A 21237-nucleotide genomic window follows, 5' to 3' on the forward strand; every position below is an offset into this window, starting at 1 on the left:
TTTATAACTAACACTTTGCAGTGCACCGTATTACATTTATGGATTTATTCAACTACTTGTAGAATAAATACTTCATTATTTATTTAAAATTTTATTAAGTTTTATGCATTATTATTTTTATTTTTAATTTATTTAGTTATTTACAATCTATATAATATAATATACAATGAGTAAATAGGGAGAATGAAGGATAAATAGATGCGTGAAAAGCAGGAGGAGAGAAACTACCCAGTGGTAGCACTCTCTACAGGATATGATTTTTAGGTCTTCAGTCGGCGAGGAAGTCGCGGGGCGATTCAGTCGGCGAGTATTGTTAGGGATGTCAGAGAAGGCGAAAGACTGTACTAGAGAATTGGAGCAAGTGGTGAGAGCAGTATGGAATTTTTGATATTTAGGCGAGTTGGTGTACGAAGGGAATGTTGTGGTCGTTGTGAAGAGTGAGGTTAGTCATCGTAGAAAGGAGCTTCAACTATCTGTCGGAGTAGTTTTGATTGGAATTGGGAGAGGATTAGAGCTAGTAGAGAGAGCAGAATGGAATTTTCGATATTTCGTCTTCGCGAGTTGATGTACGAAGGGATTGTTGAGGTCGTTGTGAAGAGGGAGGTTAGTCACCGTAGAAAAGAGCGTCAGCTATCAGTCGGCAGTAGTTTTGATTGAAATGTCCTGTACAGTCCGGATGTTTGTAGGTTTGGCTGAACCCCACAGCTCTAGTCCTGTAGGTCCACATAGGTTTGAGGATAGTGTTGTATGTTAAACGTTTTGAGTTCTACGGGCAATTTGGAGCGTCATCCAAGTAGTCCTGTAAAGCAGTTTCACACGTTTCGTCATTGCTTGTCTTTTAAGTCTAGTGTTGTGGGTTCCACGTGAGTCTTTTGTATATAAAGAGCCCAAGGTAGCTAGCACCAGATCTGTACAAGGAAGAGGATTGCTGTTGAAGAGGACAGGTGGACAGGAGCCCCGCCGTAGAGTAAACGTGGCATGCTGGCATTTTTTGTGGGTTCATTGTAATCCACCACTTCGCATGCATTATTTTAAAAAATATTTAAATATTTCAATTCGGGTTATTATTAAATATTTATTTGAATGAGTGACTGTAAAAATATTACATTAAAGATTCAAATTAACGAGGAATCGGTCCAAATTAAAACAACTCGTCTTTTTTTTGGCCAACGTTTCGACAAATATTGCCTTCTTCAGAAAAAACGTTTTCTGTAACTCAACCAAACCCGCATAGCTACGCCTTGAAGAAGGTAATATATTTGTCGAAACGTTGGCAAAAAAGACGTTATTGTTTTTTTATTTGGACCGATTCCTCGCCCAATTTTGAATCCTTAATTTAAATATTAATGATTCACTATCTACATTTATTACTTATTCTTAATTTTTGATTTATTAACTTGGGAGTTTTCTTAATTTTTTTAGTTTTCCCTTATTTGCTAATACCGTTTGTCAAGAGATAAATTTTGAGTCAGAAAAAAGTCTGCACATGAATCCAGAATCTTTAGGGGGGCGGCTAAAGCACAGATAAAAAAAAAAAATGCGGTAAAAAAGTGAAAAATAAAATAAAAAGGGAAAACTACAGCCCTAAGGTTGCGTGTCATTGCCAACTGACACGTTATTCTCCACATGTTCCCTTCGTCGAATTTTTGGTTTTATTTTAAATTACGCGTGTTTGTATCCCTGAAAGGTTTCAGTCTTTCATCTCTGTCATCAGAGAAAGGTTAGATGAATCAGTATGATGAAGAGAATTCGACTTTTAGTTCGGTTTCCGTCTCACACTACACTTGAAAACTGTGTGAGTTAGGTGATATCGTGTTGTGTACGTATGTGTCATGTTTCGCGATTGAAAACAGAAGATCGTCAATTTGAGACAGGATAAGAGGAAGTGGTAAGACTGTTTATCATCTTTAGCCGTCCTCAAACTGGTATTATCGAATCGTTTTCTTCGTTTCCCTATTTCCTAATTAATGAGAGATATTTTAGTTATAGTAGTTTTCACTAAATTAAATTAGAAAATAACATTTTCTTAATTAAACCTGAGGTCCCGTAACAATAACCATGGTAAATTAACATTAACCGGAGAAAACGTTTTCTTTCTTTTTTATGTCAGCTGTAGAAAACTGATAAAAAGTTTGAGTTATGAGAGAGGCGTATCCTTCTGCCTATCAAGAGTCAAGTCACGTGATCCCAGTGTTTGTAGGTAAAATGTGATCTATAGAGCAGGTATTAAACTATTATCTATTATCACTATTATGATTATCTTTATCACCGCCACCTGTCTGTCTCCTAGTTCCCCTAAATACTATCCTTGGGTTATTTTCACCTTTTTTTTCTTTTTTTGTAAAGACTCCTTTGCGTGCTGGAATGAATAAATTGGAAGAAAGAAGGAATGAATCCCCCCCCCAAAAAATCAAATTATCAGTTCCCTGTCGAAGCTTAATACCAAGACCACGCCTTCCTTTTAACAGAATTAGATACTGAAGAGGGAGAACCATTACTTCCGGTCGGATAACAAGAAAACGCCCCGATTTTTTTTTTTTCTGTTAATATTCAAGATGTGGAGTCCCCCTATATACACGTGGACAGAGCGACTTGTTTGACCGGATTGGAACACGATGTTCTTTAGGTGGGAAAAAAAAAACAACAGAGTAACCTTTTCTTTTTTTCTTTATTTCCGCTTTTCTCTTATTGCTGAAGTTAGAAAGTTACTTTCTTTCCTTTCAAATATATGTTATAGATTTTCACCCAATTTTGGGAAAAATTTTAAACGTAATTTAAAACAAAACAAAAAATCCCATAAAATTGTAAAAGAAGTGGCCCTGTGCTAATCGATTTTCTTTTTTTGGGAGGGGGAATGTTCCCAGGAAACGGCTTCCATGATTTTCCTAATGTCCGTACGCATGTTGGGCACTAGCAAACATTGTAAATTTTCCGATGAGTATAGTGTTTAAAGAAACAATTAAGTTGAATTAATTGTACATATTGTGATCACCCAAATTTCCTACTTTTATTAAAAATAGATTTATTTATTTATTTTTTTAATCTTTTATTGTAATTTACCACTGCAACAGTTGTTGCAACAAGCAAATATGGTAAAAGAAGAAAGAAATAGAAGAAAATCACGAGTGGAGAAGGCGACCCCAGTGGTGTCACTCCAGTAACGTGCTTTGCTCTCACGATAAGAATAGATCGCGGGGCCAACTTCTCCTTAGAGGATTACCTGGTAATGTGGAGGAAGATAGGTGGTTCTATGAGAGGGTTAGGGATGAGCAGCTGTAGAGTGGAATGAAATTTGAGAAAAGCAAGTGTTAGCAAGATCTAGTAATGAAAGGGATTTTGAGGTCATTGAAAGATAGTGAGGAGCGTCAAGAAGTTTTCGAAGTATTTTTGACTATAATGTCTGGAGGCATAGTGAGTTGGAACGCTTAGTCGATTCCCCATACTTCGATGCCGTATGACCAAATAGGTCCGCAGTAACAGTAGATATAAGATTTTTTTGTTATGTAGGTTTCATAACAATATAACGCTAAGTTTTTTTTTTTCTTTTAATCATTTAACATTCATTGACAAATTAACCGCTTCAGCGCCTCGTATCTGATTTTTTTTAAAAAACGGAAGATCTCTGTTTTAAATGGGTCATTCTTGCAATGATTCGATGACAGGTCTCAGAGGCTCAGAAAAAAAAACAAAAACATCCGAATTGGAGTTCCCGATAAGACACAGGTCAGGCAAGCAAGGCCCAATTATCCCGCAAAAGCGGCAATCACCCACAAACTGTTCTTAGTACAATCCTTAGCAACAAACAGGATGTGATGTTCCTATATTTCTTCAAAGCATACTCATAACTTGGGTAAAAACCACAAATCCTATACGGTAAAAGCACAATGATCATTGCCAATGTGGTGGAGATTGTTGACAAGACTTCACGTTATTAATGGGTCACTCGTTTTTTTTCTGGCTTAAACCGCAAAATATTCGGTAAAAACGCAGTGGCAAATCATTGCCAATATTCTGGAGATTGTTGACTTCACGTTGATAATGGGTCACTCGTTTTTTTGGGGTGCTTAAACCGCCAAAACCATTTTCCGCCAACTTAGAAGAGACACACGTTTTTTTCTTTTTGTGTGTGTTTGCCTTGGAAATTGCATTTTCCAGGTACTCGCGCGAGCTTTAAATTCCCTTCTGATCGGATGAATTAAAAGTTTTATTAATTATTGAAAACTTATTTACCATAAACTGTGAGTTAGGCTTTTCTTTAACACGTCATTCATGAGGAAACTTCGCTAATATTTTCAAATTTACGCTGCATTTATGATAAAATTAATTTAATTTTAAATATGCATACAGTAAATGCAACTTTTCTACATTAAAATTATTAAAAAAATAAAAATAAAAATGAAGCTTAAAGGTCTAAGCTTTTACGACTAATTAAAGGTATAAAAAAAATTATTATACCCAGTTATAATATACTCAGCTTTCCAGAGAAGAGTCCCCTTGAACTTATATTGGAGAATTCCTGCTTTATTAACCTTTAGCAGGAGTTAATTTTACAGGAATTTTTTAATTATCCTTGTCGCCACGATATTAAACTATTTCCATGTATATAGACATACATAAGGGGGGCAAAAAAGAAATGACCTAAGAAGCTGCCAATATTTGTCAGCATAATTTGAGAAAAATGTCAAGTTTGCATTCCCACCCCCTCCACCACCTGAATCGCTAAGATCTCAAAACTGTTCCGGATACTCCCCCCTCCACTTTCTCGCTGATCACAATTTACAAAAAGATTTTTTCTTGACGTAATGGCACTTCCTTTATAACGATTTTATTCAAGAGATTGTACTTCTTTTCTTTATTTAAAGGAGCGTCAACTTATTAAGGTCATTTGTGTCATGATTTTTTGTTCTTTTTTTTTTAAAGAGCAATTCCAGCCTCCAGTGTTCTCCAAAACATGTACAATAAACTGCAGAAAACTCAATTTAGAAAAAAAAAATTAGACACGATCACAAAAAACTTCTTAATTCTCCCTGGATTCAAAGAAAGTGAAAAAAAATTGGTCCCCCCCCCCCAAAAAAAACATTTCTGACTCTTTTCTGAAGTGAGAAAATTTCGCGATTAAAAAAACACCACCTTTTGAATCATTCTCAACATTTAAATAAGAGTTCGTTTTAATGTTCTACAAAGCGCGTCGCAGGGAATTCCAGATGATATTGAATTCAACAGGCTAGCCAGAAATAGGAGAAAATTTAATCTTCTTACTTGGATGCAAACACTTCAAAAGAGAGGCTCTTATGGGGGGGGGGCCCTTATTCGAATTTAGTGTTTGAATTTTCTTATAAGTAATTTCAATCAAATGATACAAAATCTGAATATTAATTAGAAATTATAAATAATCGTTCCTAGAGATTTTTCTTTCAAGGAAAAATTAATAAATATTCCAAAATTAAATTTGGAAAAGTCTCAAAACAACACCTTCACTCTTCGTCGCATTACTCTTCCTCCAGTCTTCTATAACCGAAACACCTCTACCACTAGTGAATGTTGCCCGGCTACCTTGGGCTTTACTTAGACCGAAGCATTTCTTGGAACACCCACAAAAAAAGAACAGAACTAAACAGACTCTATCGACTACTTAAAAGACTTTTAGACGAAAGATCAAAATCAATCTCTCTGGAAAACAAAAGGCTAATTTATACTTCCATTTTAAAACCAATCTGGGCCCACCGAACAGAGCTGTGGGGTTCAACTACGTACACGCTCCAATCTCTAAAGGATTCAGTCCCTTCAATCTAAAATACTTCGAACTATAAGTAAACGCTCCATTTTATGTCTCCCAACCTGAACTATACACACTGACCTTAACATTCCTTTTATCGCACAAGTCGCTGAAAATACGATACAGAAAACCTGCAATCTCATATAAATCCTCTAACCACAAAATCTTTCTTTAAGAACTCTTCCTAATAACCCAGGCAAGATGTCTTAAAAGAGACAGTGGCCCTCGTGATCTCCTCTCTGGTGAAGAGAATGGACTAATAGCCTAATATTTTGAAGTGTTACCACTGGAGATAACTTCTCCACTCGTATACCTCTGTACGAGGTATACGTAATTCATAGTTCTCTTATCACTGTTACTTATAGCGTCAACGCGCTGATTGGACCAAAAATAAACTAAAAAAAATTAGAAAATTTTATTAAAGATTTTTTGCAATAATTTCCCAATTTTCTCACCCTTTTTCCCTTCTCATTTATATAACAAATCTGTTACGATATAATCGCACAATTCATCGTTTTATGATTTCTCAGTTGTGAAAATTTAATTGGATATAAGTTAGTCGTTAGTCGAATAAAAAAAAAAAAAGTTTAAGCAAGTTTGGGAGGGGATTAGCTCAGTGCTGGATTCCCGAGTTTAGAATCCAACTGTTTGCTGTTTGTAATTGCCGTTTTCTTGTCCCCTACCCGCCCCCAAAAAAATAGATCGAATTATAACAGTACCATTTCCGGTGGGTTAATTTGATCAAAAGCTAATTATCGTCTCCAAATCGATCACCAATTTTTTTTTTAACTAAAATGCCATGGTTTGAGAACACTGGTAAATTATTTATTTAATTTAAAATTATAAAATTACGGTAATGAAAATATCGATTCTAATATCATTTACCTAATTACTCAAAAGTAAATTAAATATTTATGGATCCAATTTTGACTTTACTTTCAAAGTAATTATAAGTGATTTACGTAAGTTATAAAGCAATCGTGTTACTAACTAATTCAATGAAATGATATTGGATGTTTCAAATGAAATATTGACGGCCTTTATTGAAGATTGCCTTTACCAATTTCGTGCTCTTCTAGTCAATGGTGTGTACGATTAATATATATTTTTTTGGCTAATGGCCAAAAAAATCGATGAACTAAAAATCGGCTCCTTCAAACATTGTGGTTATGCAAAATGTACAACAGCTAAACAATGCGGGATTAGGTTTTAGTCTTGTTTAGGGCGTTTACAATGAATCTATTTAGTACGAGTGAAAATGTGATTTAGGTTAGCTATGCTGGATAATATCTTTGATTTTATCTTGTTGTAGCATCCATGTTTATTGTATCCCTGACCGGATCCAACATCAGAGGATCAAAAACAGATCTAGACTATCACTGCAAGCCAAACTATCACTTCAATGTTATCTACTAATCAAAACTATCTGGAATAACATAGTTTGGTGTGGTTCAACCAAATATTAATAATAAATAAACGGTATACTTTGGTTGGATACTTAGTATGAAGTATTTACTATCATTCCAAGGATTTTTGGTTGTAGGAACTGGATATGGAATATTTGGTTGAACCACACCAAAGTCTGTTATTCCAGATCGTTATGATTGGTAGAGAACATTAAAGTGATAGTTTGGTTTATAGTGGCAGACAAGACAGAAGACAGAAGTCCCTAGGTCGAAAGCTCGGCAGAATAAATGAATCACGACTGAAATGGCAATTATTTTTTCATCCTGTACCCTTTATCCTTTAATATTCGCTATACACCAGAATAACACAAATTGAGAAATTCTAAAGTACACTATTCACATATGCCTTAGGTTTCCAATAAAAGGCCCAATTTGATGTAATGATCGATCAATTCAGTGTAATGGATGGTTCCAAAACTGGATAATGTCAGTAAGCAGGAAGGATGTTTGGGATAGTTTCCGTTTAGAAGTAAAATGTAAAATAGATTGGGCGCTCAGGAAATAGTCATGTGAGTGTAGAAACCAGATTCTTTTTCTCTCACCAAAGTAATCCTCAGTGTGGGCACCCAATAACTGGTTAGATTTTTATGAATGGACATAATAACAGTGTCAATAATGGACAGGTGTCCATGATATAGAAAGAGAGAGTTAAACTGAATGGACCAGAGATAACAAGCAGCATCAAGAGTGTATAAAGACTGAGGGCTCCAGCTATTTAATGGGCTCCAGTTCCCCCGCCCCCTTTACGTGGGTGCCCTCTTAAAATAGACCTTGGATTTGTCCTACCCATTCTTTGGGATAATATAGCTAATCATACAACCTTCAACACGGGTCTTTTATTATATCATGCAATTTATAATCTTATATCAATCTTTGGGATTCGTGAAAATTTTTATGAGCTTGTTTTTTTTTTGGAGGTGGGCGGAAAAGAAGAAAAAGGGAAAAGATATGAAAAACCACAAAAAATTTATTTAGTGCTAATTTTCCCCAATTTTCTTTTTGAACTGAGAGAACTTTAAAACATAGTTTTCCTGTGAAAAAACTAAAAAATTTGGAAGTTTTCTACAGTCATAATATTTAAGAGAAGTGAAAAATTAATTTCACAACTTTGTACACTTTATTAAATTTGGTTTTATCTAAATTTTAAATTATACAAATTGAAGAATAAATATGGCCACAAACTCGTAGAAACTTTTCCAAGTTGGGATAATATAGGAGAAGAAGAAGAAGTCGGAAAAGTTACTATCGGCAATTTGATTTCCCGCTAACCAACAGAAGAAGAAGACATTTACAGAAGTTTCCCCAGGTTCCTATCTTTCTACAGGTGTGGAAATTAACAGGAAATCGCTTCGTTTCTCTTCGTGTTAACATTGTAAAATAGAGAGAGAGAGAGAGAGAGAGCGAGAGAGCGACAATAGAATATGAGAAGTAACTATCTCACACCTCATTCGATCTTCCCTACTAAGCCACAGAGAGTTTCCACTAGCTAAAGTCCAAGTTTCCCTTGGCGCACAAACTGTTAGTCATCTCCAATAATCTGTTGTCTAAGCTCCCACCATTTGCTTTCCATGACCATCTTCTTCCCCTATCCTTATGTGAACACTCCTTGTGCAATAACCTAGAGTAATCCCTTCCCTATAATATTTTCCATTTCACTCCGTACCAAACATATCTCCATGGTTATCTGCTGAGTTTCATTTCCCAGCTTCTTTACATATCCTATTTAGTAGATTAGTTGTTAAATGAATTTTATTTATTCACGTTCTAGTTGGGAGTACACTTTATATATATACCCTTGAAAAGTTTTGTTGCACATCTGCAATGCTGCATAATGATGGAGTTGTAATTATTATTATTGTTGTAACACAAGATAAGCAACAAAACTCAAAGAAAAAGTTGATAAGCAAGAAATTGCAACAAATAAATAAATAAATAAAATGTAAGAAATGTATCATCTGTAAGAAGAAAAAAGGAAATTGAAAGGGAAATTTGATTTAAGAATGGTCTCTGATAGTGGAAGGAAGGAAAAGTATCAAAAAAATGTTTTAAAGAAGCTGACGAGCAGAAGAAAGTTGTCAAAGAAATATAAGGAAAAAGAAGTTCCAAGATAAGATGAAATATTCCCTTGACCTACTGATATCTAGGAAATACTTAGCTGATAGAGAAGAATTTAAAAAGTAAGAAACAATATTTTTTGGTAGCAGGAAATAAAACAGACAAAGAGATGAACTGACAAAAACTAAAAAAAGGTAACAATAAAAGAAAATCAAATGGAATTAATAAATGATGGAAGACCGTCGAAATCTTGGAAAATAAATAAATAAGTTCAAGTTGGAACTTTTACATAAAAGCGGTGAAAAAAGATAAAAGATAAAAATAGAGAGAGAAGAAGTACAAAATATTATTATGAAGCGTGTCTAAGAAGAAAAAGGGAAGGATTCGAAGACCAAAAGGAGAAGTTGTGAGTAAGAGGACCTGCACTGTACACTAAACGAAAATGTATAACTAGACACGAAGTGTGGAGAAAATCGATGATAGAAATCCATTTGCGGAGTTGGACCTTAGCTCTGGTTGAGTGAACATCTCTCTCACAGTGCTCTATTGTTTTCTTTGTTTTTAAGCCAAGTTTAACTGTTCGATGTGTTAATTTTCGGTATAAAGGTGATATACTAGATTTCCTATTTTAAGAGAAAGTTTTACGAAACTTTATTGCTTATTAACTGAGAATTTTAATAAATAAAAATTAATAAGTTATTAAAAATTCAGTATAAACTGTCAGTGTGTGTGGTTGAGTGGGGATACAAACATAGATATAGCTTACCCCCCCTGGATTACTGTTTGCTAAGGTAACCTCTGTTTCAAGTAAACTTTGGCATTAAACTTAGTGATTTATACAAGGTAAAATCTTACCATAAACAAACTTGCTACAAAAATATTAATTATAACAATAGAACTTTAGCTGACACTATGAATGATGATGGAGAAGAGAGGAGCGGTAGTCAGGCTAGTGGGGGACTACCAGTACAGCGACAGAGTAGTGGGGATCATACTGATATCAACTCTCTGATTCTCTCAAAATTAGACAAATTAAACAACGATATAGCTGCTAGTAGAAAAGAGCTAGCTCAATTTACTACTGAATTAAAAGATTTAAAATCTGAATTTAATAAATTTTCCTCTAATTTAGAAAAAGAATTAAAACTCAGCAAAAAGAAAATCTCTAAGCTTAGCTCCGAGAACCATAAACTTAAGGAGCAAATCACAGTTCTGAATAGAGAAATAGCATCTTGTTCTCAAACATCTTTTCAAAATTTCGTCAAAATAGATAATTTCCCTGTCACTGTGAATGAAAACCTTTTCACTATCATACGCAGTATGTGTGAGGTGATTGGTATTGATCTGAGAGAGGGTATGATAGACTTTATTTATAGACGAAAATTTGGACTGCGTAATGTTCCATCGATTATAATAAAATTTATACATATTTCTGTCAAAAATAAGTTCATTATAATGGCTAAGAAAAATAAAGAGAAATTATACCCCGAGGATCCCACCCGAAAATTTTTTGTTAATGAACTACTGTCATCATATAATTTTAAAATTTTCATGATGGCAAGAGATTTTAAGAAACAAAACCTGATAGAGGCAGCCTGGCATAGAAATGGTAATATTTTCATTAAAAACAAGGCGGATAACAAAACGATAATAATCAGATGTAAGGAAGATTTGCTACTCTTAAAGTATAATACTCCCACTAATGGAGATTCCTCAGAGGGAGAGGAAGAACAAGAACGTTATGACTCTGACGTCTCTACCTTATCCAACCGCTCGAAAAGGAAACGAACCAAAACAAAAATTTACACTTCCGGTCTGGTTTCTGCATCTGCAAGTGGAAATATTAAGGATTTTTTAGTCAAGAAGGGCAAATAGGTACTTGTGATAAAGATATTAAATGTCTCTCTGTACTTGATCAAAAGGTATGTTGTGATTCTCAATTTGATCTATGTGATTTATGTGAAGTCCAAGAGTTTGATTGTTCATTTAATTCCAAGCATAAGAATATTGTTAAAAGAGGTTATAATAACATCAAATACAATTCTGGCTCAAAAGAATTGAGTCTAAAAGTAGTTTTTTGGAACTTAAATGGTTATAGCAGTCTATTTAACTTAACTTGTCAAGATTTGAATAAATTACGTAATGTAGAAATATTTTGTTTCAGCGAGACCTGGCTTGTATCTGAATTTATACACAAACCTTATTATCTGAATGAATACGATTATTTTCTAGTTAATGCCAGTAAACAATACACGAAAGGCAGAGCCAGTGGTGATATCATTATCTTTCTAAAAAAAAGTTTATTTTCTGATGTCAAAATATTATTTTCTAAAGATTGGTTTCTTTGTCTACACCTTTATTATAATAATATTAGTTTAATAATAGGCTGTGTTTATCTTAAACCAGGCATAGAAAATGATTATGTTTTAAACTTATTTAATTATGATTTAAATTATTTAATTTCTAATTTTTCTAATTCTCATATCATAATCGGAGGTGACTGGAATGCGAGGTTGGGCACATTAAATGATCTTGACCCAGAAATGTTTGAATCTTTTTGTTTTACTAATTACCGAAAATCTATGGATGAAATAACAAATAAAAGGGGTAAAAATTTAAATGATTTAATGGAAAGCTTAGCTATGATAGTGTGTAATGGAAGGTCCCCCAGTGATACTCCTAGTAAATACACTTATTTAGGCCATAACGGGTGTAGTGTTGTAGATTATGTATGGCTGTCGTTCTCCTGCTTAAACCTTGTAAACGACTTTGAAATTTTGGATATTTATGATGTGTCCGATCATGCACCAGCACTACTATCCATGTTTGAGAATTCTGATAGATATTGTGATGCTCCAAATAGAACCAGATTGTGTAGAAATATAGTTAACTTAAATATTTTTACGGCTATTGTTGAATCTTGTTCTGACAGTTTTGATTTCGATCAGAATGTGGACGAACTCTATTCTAATATTAATCTCGCAATCAAACAACACATGTTGGAAGCTGGCCTGTTAAAACATCAAAAAGCTACAAGGCCGATAACCAATAAACAATGGTTTGATAGCAGATGTTATAATGCCAAAAAAAAAGCACGTAATTTACTTAAAGAATGTAGAAGGAATTCTTTCGCCCCAACCTCTCTTAATCTTTTTTTAAATGCCAAAAAATGTTATAAGAAAGTTTTAAATGACTGTAAAAAAAATTATTATGATAAAATTAGATCGAAATTGAGTAATGTAAAGACACCTAGTGATTTTTGGTCGGCCATAAAGAAGTTTCAATTTAAATCTCGTAGTCAAAACATAATCTCTATTAAACAATGGGAAGATTTTTACGAAAATTTAGTCCCTTGTAATATTAATAAACAATTTAATTTTCTAACAAATTATAACCCTGAACTGGACGACGAAATATCACTGGATGAATTAATCAAATCTATCAATCACAGTAAGAATAAAAAATCTGCAGGTTTGGACCTTATTGCGAATGAATGCTACAAAAACATGAACGATAGGTGGGTTCTGAATATTTTAAACCTGTTCAATAAAATATGGCGCGAGGAATCTCTCCCGACCAATTGGTCCCAAAGTAAGATGATAATGATTTATAAGAAAGGCTCGAAATCTGACCCTAACAATTACAGAGGAATTTCAATATTAAATAGCATAGCAAAACTCTTCACTACTATTATATATAACAGGTTAATATCTTGGGTGGAAAAACATAACTTGTTCCCAGAAACCCAGCTGGGCTTTCGGAGAGGTATGGGGTGCAGGGACAGTGTCTTTATATTGTCTTCAGTGGTAAATATAGCCTTAAGGCTCAAGAAAAGTAAGGTCTTGTGCATATTTATAGATTTTAAACGAGCTTTTGATACCGTTAATCATCAAAAGCTGTGGCATCGGCTTTACGCTATAGGTTTAAATGGTAAAATTTTACGCCTGCTAATAATGTTATATGAGGTTGCCTCATTTATTATAGAGGATGGTCTCCAATGCTCCAAGGCTATGAAAGTGCATCAGGGTGTCCTTCAGGGAGATATCCTAAGCCCGCTCCTTTTTATTCTATTCATTTCCGACATAGATGACTTTTTCAGGAGCAAGAACGCAGAGGGTATTCCCACTGGTAGAACCAAAGATGTCCTCAGTTTGCTTTATGCAGACGACCTAGTTATTTTTGCCAATAACTGGAGAGACGCTCAATATAAACTAAAACTGTTAGCAGAATACGCTGTAAAGTCTTCGCTGACCGTTAATGTAGATAAATCGGCAGTGCTTCCTTTCCACAAAGGTGGTAAATTGGGCAAGATGCCCAATCTCACCTACAATAATTTGACAATACAGGTCACTAACTCATTTACGTACCTGGGCGTACCTTTGTCTGCCTCTGGTAAATTTGCCATTGCTAGTAAGTATTTTTTATCCAAATGCGCAATAGCGAACTCAGTGGTAAGAAAAACTCTAGTCGCGTGTAAATCAGAAGGCTGGGAAACTAAAACTAAATTATTTCAATCAATTTCAGAAAGTACACTGCTGTATTTAGCGGAAATCTGGGCCCCAGACTACTCTGACTTGGTCGAAAAAGGTCAACTATCTTTTTTTAAAACACTTTTGCAACTGCCTGTTAACACGCCGAACTATCTAGTGCGACTTGAATGCGGTCTAACGCACTTACAATTTAAGATTTTCAAAAGAATGATTAACTGGTGGCTCTCTCTTTTAAATATGCCAGATGACAGCTTGACCAAAATCTGCTATCTACGTCTGATGGAACTCGGAGAAATTTGCACTTTACCTTTTAACTGGACCCTATGTCTACGAAGGTATTTAACAATTATTGGGGCGGAGGACATCTGGCTCAGTCAAAGTCCGCAGATTCTCAAAAGCCATTATAATAATTTACTAGAAAAATTTGAGAATCATCTTTTTTGTAAAGATGTAGACTCGGCATTAAATACCAAATACAGTATATTTATTAGAGATATTTGTTCTCTTGGCCGGGGAGAGTTGTACTTGACCACTAAAGTTGGTATAAAAAAACTTAGAATTATCTCCCAAGTAAGGCTTAGCGGCAAGTACCTACCCCGGATCTATAATAAAAATTTCTATATCCGCTTCCAGACTGAGGCTGATTGTCCACTTTGTCACGCGGGTCTAGATACTATTGTTCATGTTTTGCTGCACTGCGAAGTATTTGACTCTTTAAGACATAAATACATTGATAGATACACCAAAGATGTAAAAACCGAGAGAGATAAAATTCAACAGCTTCTTAATATTGAGGATAATGTTCAAAAGCTTAATCACCTTTATTATTTTATTACAAGAAGTCTTCATTTAAGAAAATTATTGCAATAAGTTTGTAATTATCTAGTTTGTTTTTTTTCTCTACTCTACTTATATAAATTACTATTACAAATAACTAATTCTAGAATAACTTTCTCTTACTGATTATAGCTGTAAATGATTCCACTCCGATTTAATTATATAGTTTAGTTCTGTTTTGTTTTCAATTTCAACCCGTACATATATTGTATACAATAATAAAAAACCATTAATTTGTATAATAAGTCTGACAGAATTAACTTTGTAAACTCCTTGTACTGTAAGGCCAACCCTTTGCTATGAGATCTGTACTCTTAAGAGCAAATAAAAATCATTCATTCATTCATTCAGAAATCCATTTGCCGAGGGCACAAAAGATGAAAAAAAGGAGAGTAAAGATTCTTTGAGTAAAGACTCGAGTAACAGTGGATTGATTCTCACACAATTATCACCCCTCACTTGAGAAACACTTTTTCAGATTAAGGGGAACCTCAAAAACTCACGATATTTTCAGTATTATCTCAAAAAATAGGGGAAAAAAAAACTGCACGATTCAACTGATAATGAATCGATCAAGAATCGTGTAGAGAATTTGATTTCTATTTGCATTTTGGAGGGTGCATATTATCCGAAGTTTAAAGAATAACTTTTTGAGCTATTAAAGTTGCACTTTAACCAGTTAAGCGTGGAATTTATTTTTTTAAAAAAACCCTTCACAGAATGTGGAATTAAAATCACGACAATGACGTTTATACACGTCGAACGCAGGGCAAAACAACTAAAAGTTTGCAACGTCCAAATAGTCACTGCAATCACATTTTCTGCAATCTCTCTCTGGGGCTTGAGATTACAGTGCTCATTCAAAAATCTTGCATTGGTCTAGTTAACTAGGGATGCAAGAGCTTTTACAAGGAAGAAAAAAGAGCTTTGAATTCTGTGCAAAATGAAATCATGCTCGTACTGAAGTCTGAGAATCTCTATCTAAGAGGTAAAAACGGCATTGCACAAGCGTTGTGAGCTTCTATTTGTGTACGTAATTCCCAATCTCTAATGCGGAGACCAAACATGTACCAACCACTTATCATTTGGCTGGCTCCCTCCACCTCCCTCCGTATAAAATACTTGGCAGTCTATTGGTAAAGATAAAGGAAACATCCCCACCAAATAATATTCTTATTGTATTTTATTAAAATTTCAAGTTTTTATAGTTTATGGCAATTTTATGTTTTACACAACGAGTAAACACACGTCGAACGCACTGTAATAGAGATTTGGTTTGACGTGTATACACGTCAGAAGTGAGAAAAGTATGAAAACGAAATGTGGATGATGTAGTCAGTTTAAACAAATATATACACCAAAGGCTCAAAAAAAATCTAATTTATGTGAAACCCAACATTGGCACTTCCGTAAAAACCAATTTTGTAAATTTAATACGATAACAGTATTTCTTATTGCTATAATATATATACGAAGAAAGTAACTAAAATAGAACATCATTTAAAAGCAAATAACATTTCAATTTGTGCTTCTAAAAAAATAAGTCACTGTAAGAGGCTTAGGAAATGAGAAGATTCTGTCAATAGCGAACCCTTAGAACGTCACTAATTCGTCCTAATTCCTACAGTACTAAAACTTGAGCCTTCCAACAAATAATAGTCAAAACAAATCACATCCTCCAACAAACAAAACAAAAATGCAGCTTAGTAGACCATAAACAAACTACTACGCAATATAATCCCTCAACAACAATCTGAAAATAAAATATCTTATCAGAAATCAGAAAAACCCGATCAAATGTTAGTAAAATTCATATCAGAAACAGATCTACTGCAGAAATTATGGCCAACCAATGATGTTGCAGTGTGTGTGTGAATGGCTGGACCAGCCATTGTTCTGAAATATCTCCATATTCCTTAAAATTCAACCACTCAGCCTGACAAAAATTTTGGTGAAGAATCCAAGTTCAAACACAGAATATCTTGAGAGCACAACCTAGAATTTGATCCTAATTCATTCTTGAGATAGGATTTCTAATTGTTGCTAAAATTGGAACCTCCTAATTATTACTTAGAAACTGGATTATGACGTTCCTCATCAGATACTTGGTAAGATAGTGGCATGAGAACTTGTAATTTGTAAACTGAGAACTATCTTCCCCTTGCAATTTCAATCTTACCAAGATGCTGGAACCTCTCGCAAGACAATAGTCTTGCAATCCAGTAGGATATACGATAGCGGTTCAACATTTGAATAAAAACTAGTATTACTACGAAAAAAGTGCACCAGTACTACTGATTTGAACTGACTACCAAATTAGGTGCCAGATACAGTGGGCTCGAAGCTCAAACTTTTAAGATGAAGAAGAATATAAATTTATTATTCTGGGACTATTGTCCCCTAAGAATAAATACAGGTACAGTTTGGAGGCCCTACAGATTTGGCCCGTATTTCAAATATTTATAAACAAAAAATAGATAAGTATTTACAGAAATAATAATCCAAATTAAGGAAATAAATGAATTCATTCCGGAGGAAGCTGGGTAGAAAGGAGATGATTGAACAGAAGGGAATTTAAAGATTGGAAAGGGTAGGAGCATGGCGGACAGATGATGGTCAGGAGTTTCAGTGAGAGGTAGTGCGTATAGGGAAGGATTTTTCGAAGGATAAAGTACGGTGTGAGGGAATATAGAGATCAGAGGAACGAGATCTAGTATTGGGAGAATGGATCGAGAATTTGGGAGAATCGAACTTGAAGAGTTGGAAAATATAAGATGGTCTGATGAGATTGGATAACTTAGAAAAGGAATGAAGCCAAAAAAATATTTTTTACTTTACTATTCATAATTTACCAATTAATTTAAATAGTTGAGAACACTATCAATCAATTTCTATTAACTATAATATTTGGAAATAAAATATAATAATAGTTTGACATATTAAATAAAGTGAGTTTTGGAAAAAGTATTTTTGAAGTTAGTCCCTAGATAGGGCTCCTGTACTGCACCACATTTGCAGCTCAACTACTATTTTGTTAATGGTGGGGAGAATTACATCAGCTTTTAGCAACCATGTTTTGTTCTTAAAGATTGTGATCAGAAAAAATAGGTTATACAAATTTACTGTTGGTTTCCAGGATAACTTGAAACTGTGTTTCAGTGAATTGGTGGTTTTCCTTTCATTTATTTAATGGATTAAATCTATTTGGAGGGAACATACCGAAGCAATTTATAGTAAGAATTGCATGTTAAAACCTGCATGACTTATAACTAAAATTATCTCCCGATTAACAGAAGCCCTTTAATTGTTCATCATGTTTGGTTACTCATTGATTAATACAAAGCGAAGAAAGATTGAAGCGAATTTCAGTCGTAATTTTTTTGTTGTACAGCTAAGCATTTAACCCTGGGATTAGGCAATCATCTTCAGGATTTATCCATGTGAACAACCCTAAATATGTTCTAAGTTATGCGTGCATGTCTGCAAGATTAGTATATCTTCTGCCCTACCTGTTGAGTTACTCAACAGGTAGAGCAGAAGACGTAGCAACCTTTAAAGGAAACAAGCATAATGTAAAGCATATTACAATTGTGCATAAGTGTAAGCACTGAAGATGTCCTAGTCTCTTAAGTCGAAAGCTTTGGCATTAAAGCAAATACAAATAAATTATGTCTGAAATTGACAACAGTCATTCTTCTCTTTGAAGTCTTTTAAGTATGTAGAGCCGTTGAGTAAGTTGAAATCAACAGTTTGACAAAAAACATAACTGTACCAAGTACAGTTTTACGAAGTTCGAACAAACTGTGACAATGATGTTTATGTACATGTACCAATAAAAAAGTTAACATAACAGACAAGAATAAGATATTCGCATAAGAACCTTTAGAGAAACTAAAGATAATAATATCAGTTTGAACTTAAATTAGTAAGCAATTTGAGAGTAAATTCTAATAATTTTTGTATATCAAATTGTAAGTCACATTTATGATCATACTATTGAAAGAAATCTATGTCCTAAGTTGAGGTTAGTAAAACCAAGAATATTTCAAGTGAAAAATAGTTAAGGTGTCGATTTACAGTTAGTGAGAATTAAATTCTGAATAACTTTCATGCATACATAACTAAAAAAATTCATAATCATAAATTGTAACTAAAATTACCTTAAAGTTTCAGCTACGTTGAGCCTGATACGCAATTTTCAGCAACAGTTCATCCTCACACTGGACACAAGCTCACGACACTTGAGTAAAACACAGTAAAAAGACGGCACCTGGAATCATAAAAGTTTTCTTAATGATCTATTGATCCATATGGGGAAAGAAAGGAGTGTAATAAGATGTTCCACAAATAGAAAAAGAAAGTTCAGATTGAAAAAACTAGCCATTAAAGAAGCTGCTGGCTGGTATTGATTAAATTGAAATTTTATGTAAGAAACTTACTAAATTTACTCTTGCCTAACAACATTGTAATCTTTTTCAGAGATATTTTTACTTATTTGAAATAACTGATTAAAATTAAAAATAATAACAATAGTTTCAAGAATTATTACAATTTTAAGCCAGCTTTAGAGACCCAATAATTTTATTAATAATTTTTTAAAAAAAATTCTACCATAAAAATGCTAGAAATGAAATAATTGCTAATTTGTTTAAAATAATTTGCCAAAAGTCAAACCATTTTTAATGAGTAGTAAATGTTTTATAATCTAGAATTACTAATATAAAGCTACTTAGCAGATTGTTCAGCTCTGATATAATTATTCAACTTACCATTGGCCCAAAAACTTTTTTCATAACTTATTGTATCATCCAGTATTTAAAATGGAAATACTATTATAATAAGCTTAAATAACGGATTTTAAAATTGTATTTGTAGACTTAAAAGTTATGAAATTTAAAGCTAAAATAAAGTGAGCAGTTTAAACAGAATGACCTTGGCCCGGTACTTAAATTCAAAATTTTAAAGTATCCCTTTACTTTTGTATAGTTAACTTATTAAAACAATCTTAAAAATAATATAATAAAGTAAAATTGACAATTCTAAAGTTCTATTTCATGATTTTTATTGTCTAAAACACAATTAATAAAAATTAAGATTAAAAACGCCATCTTGCTTCATGGAGAAATGGGGCATTCATCAAAGTTTTTTTATTTGCTAATTAAACAAATTATCTTATCATTTAACTTGTTAAATCTTTTATAGTTTTGATTTAGATAATTAGTTTAATCATTTATAATGTAAATTATTTCATTTTCTGTTATAATTAATTAATAAATTGTACTCACACAAAGAGATGGACATCATAGAGCTCGTTTCACGGGATAGACTGATCTCACAAGGGGGGTATACCTTACAGGAATAGCTTTATTGAATAATAAAAATTATTGCAACTTAATTAATTTTTTATCTTAATTAAATATTTTAAAAATATATTGTAATAATTATTCAATTATTATTATAATAAATAAAATTAAAAAAAAAATCTTTGATTCATAAAACTAAAATATTTTCGAAAATTATAATTTACAATTATTAGATTAAATAATTAAGTTACTTTTATTAATTATTTTATTGTAATATGATTTTTTTTTTTTAAATTAAAATTTGTAATTAAAGTTTTTATTATAGCAGACTCTTGGGAGCTGGACCATTCTGACGTCACCATCTTGTAATGGCCATGGGGTTTCAAGTGCTTAATTTTTAATGTATTATTCATTTATCCTTGCTTAATATATAATTAAGAAAAAAAAGGAAAATTACAGTTCTTGTTAAATTATAAATAAAATAAAGTTTAAGTTACAATGATTAATTAATAGTGCAATTAAAGTTAACATTCTTGGATTTTCGTAATGAAATGGTAATAATAATTTGGTGAGTCTAATTTTTATTTTTTTTATTTATTTTTTTTGTTAATATAAGTATATTTGTAATTGATTGTTGTAATTAAATGGTGAATACTTTAAAGACTTCCAAATTTTTATACGTATATACATATATATGTACAATGCGATCAATTTTTAATTATTATTCTACAACTTGTTGGGCAATAATTTGAATTAACTGTGAGGAACATTGAGGCATCTTTACAGTTCTTTTATTGTAGTAATTATAGTTTTAATCTAAGATAATCTAAATGTTGCACAGAAAATAATCCAAAAGTCTTTTTGAAATTCAGCAGAAATTTTAAATGCACTCAATTGTGAATTTCTTATATTAGAAATGATGATATTTTTTTCAATCGGTTTTAGTAAAACTATAATTTCAACTTAATGTTCTGATTAATCAATATATTCTATACAAAATAAATAGTAATCTTCAGTTCGCATACTTATCTGATTTTGAAATATCCATAAGTGAACAACAGATTGGTTCAAATTATCTTTTATTTTAATTTAATTGAACCTAAGAAAAAAAAACTTTACTCAGCAGAAGTATAGACCAATATTTACCCTTATTTCTTCAATTCGTTAACAAATTTGGTTTTTTATTATAAGTTTTTAATAAAATGGAAGGCTCAAAAGTAATAGGCAAGTATAATTATTATATTTTTACATTAAAATTTAAAGTTATTTTAGTTAATTATTAAAATGTTCAGTTCTAAAGAGACTTTTGT

At 32.8% G+C, this 21237-nt stretch overlaps 1 long non-coding RNA gene across 1 annotated transcript; it reads left to right on the forward strand.

The window, feature by feature from the left end:
- Positions 1-1699: 1699 nt before the first annotated feature.
- LOC141455490 (uncharacterized) lies at positions 1700-20931 on the forward strand. Its single transcript, XR_012459303.1, has 3 exons — positions 1700-1888; positions 18792-19050; positions 20253-20931. It is a non-coding gene; the product is annotated as an uncharacterized lncRNA (long non-coding RNA).
- Positions 20932-21237: the final 306 nt, after the last annotated feature.

The sequence above is a fragment of the Rhodnius prolixus genome, unplaced genomic scaffold (genome assembly GCF_049639745.1).
Source record: "Rhodnius prolixus isolate KJV_2025 unplaced genomic scaffold, Rpr scaffold_4, whole genome shotgun sequence".
NCBI lineage: Eukaryota > Metazoa > Arthropoda > Insecta > Hemiptera > Reduviidae > Rhodnius > Rhodnius prolixus.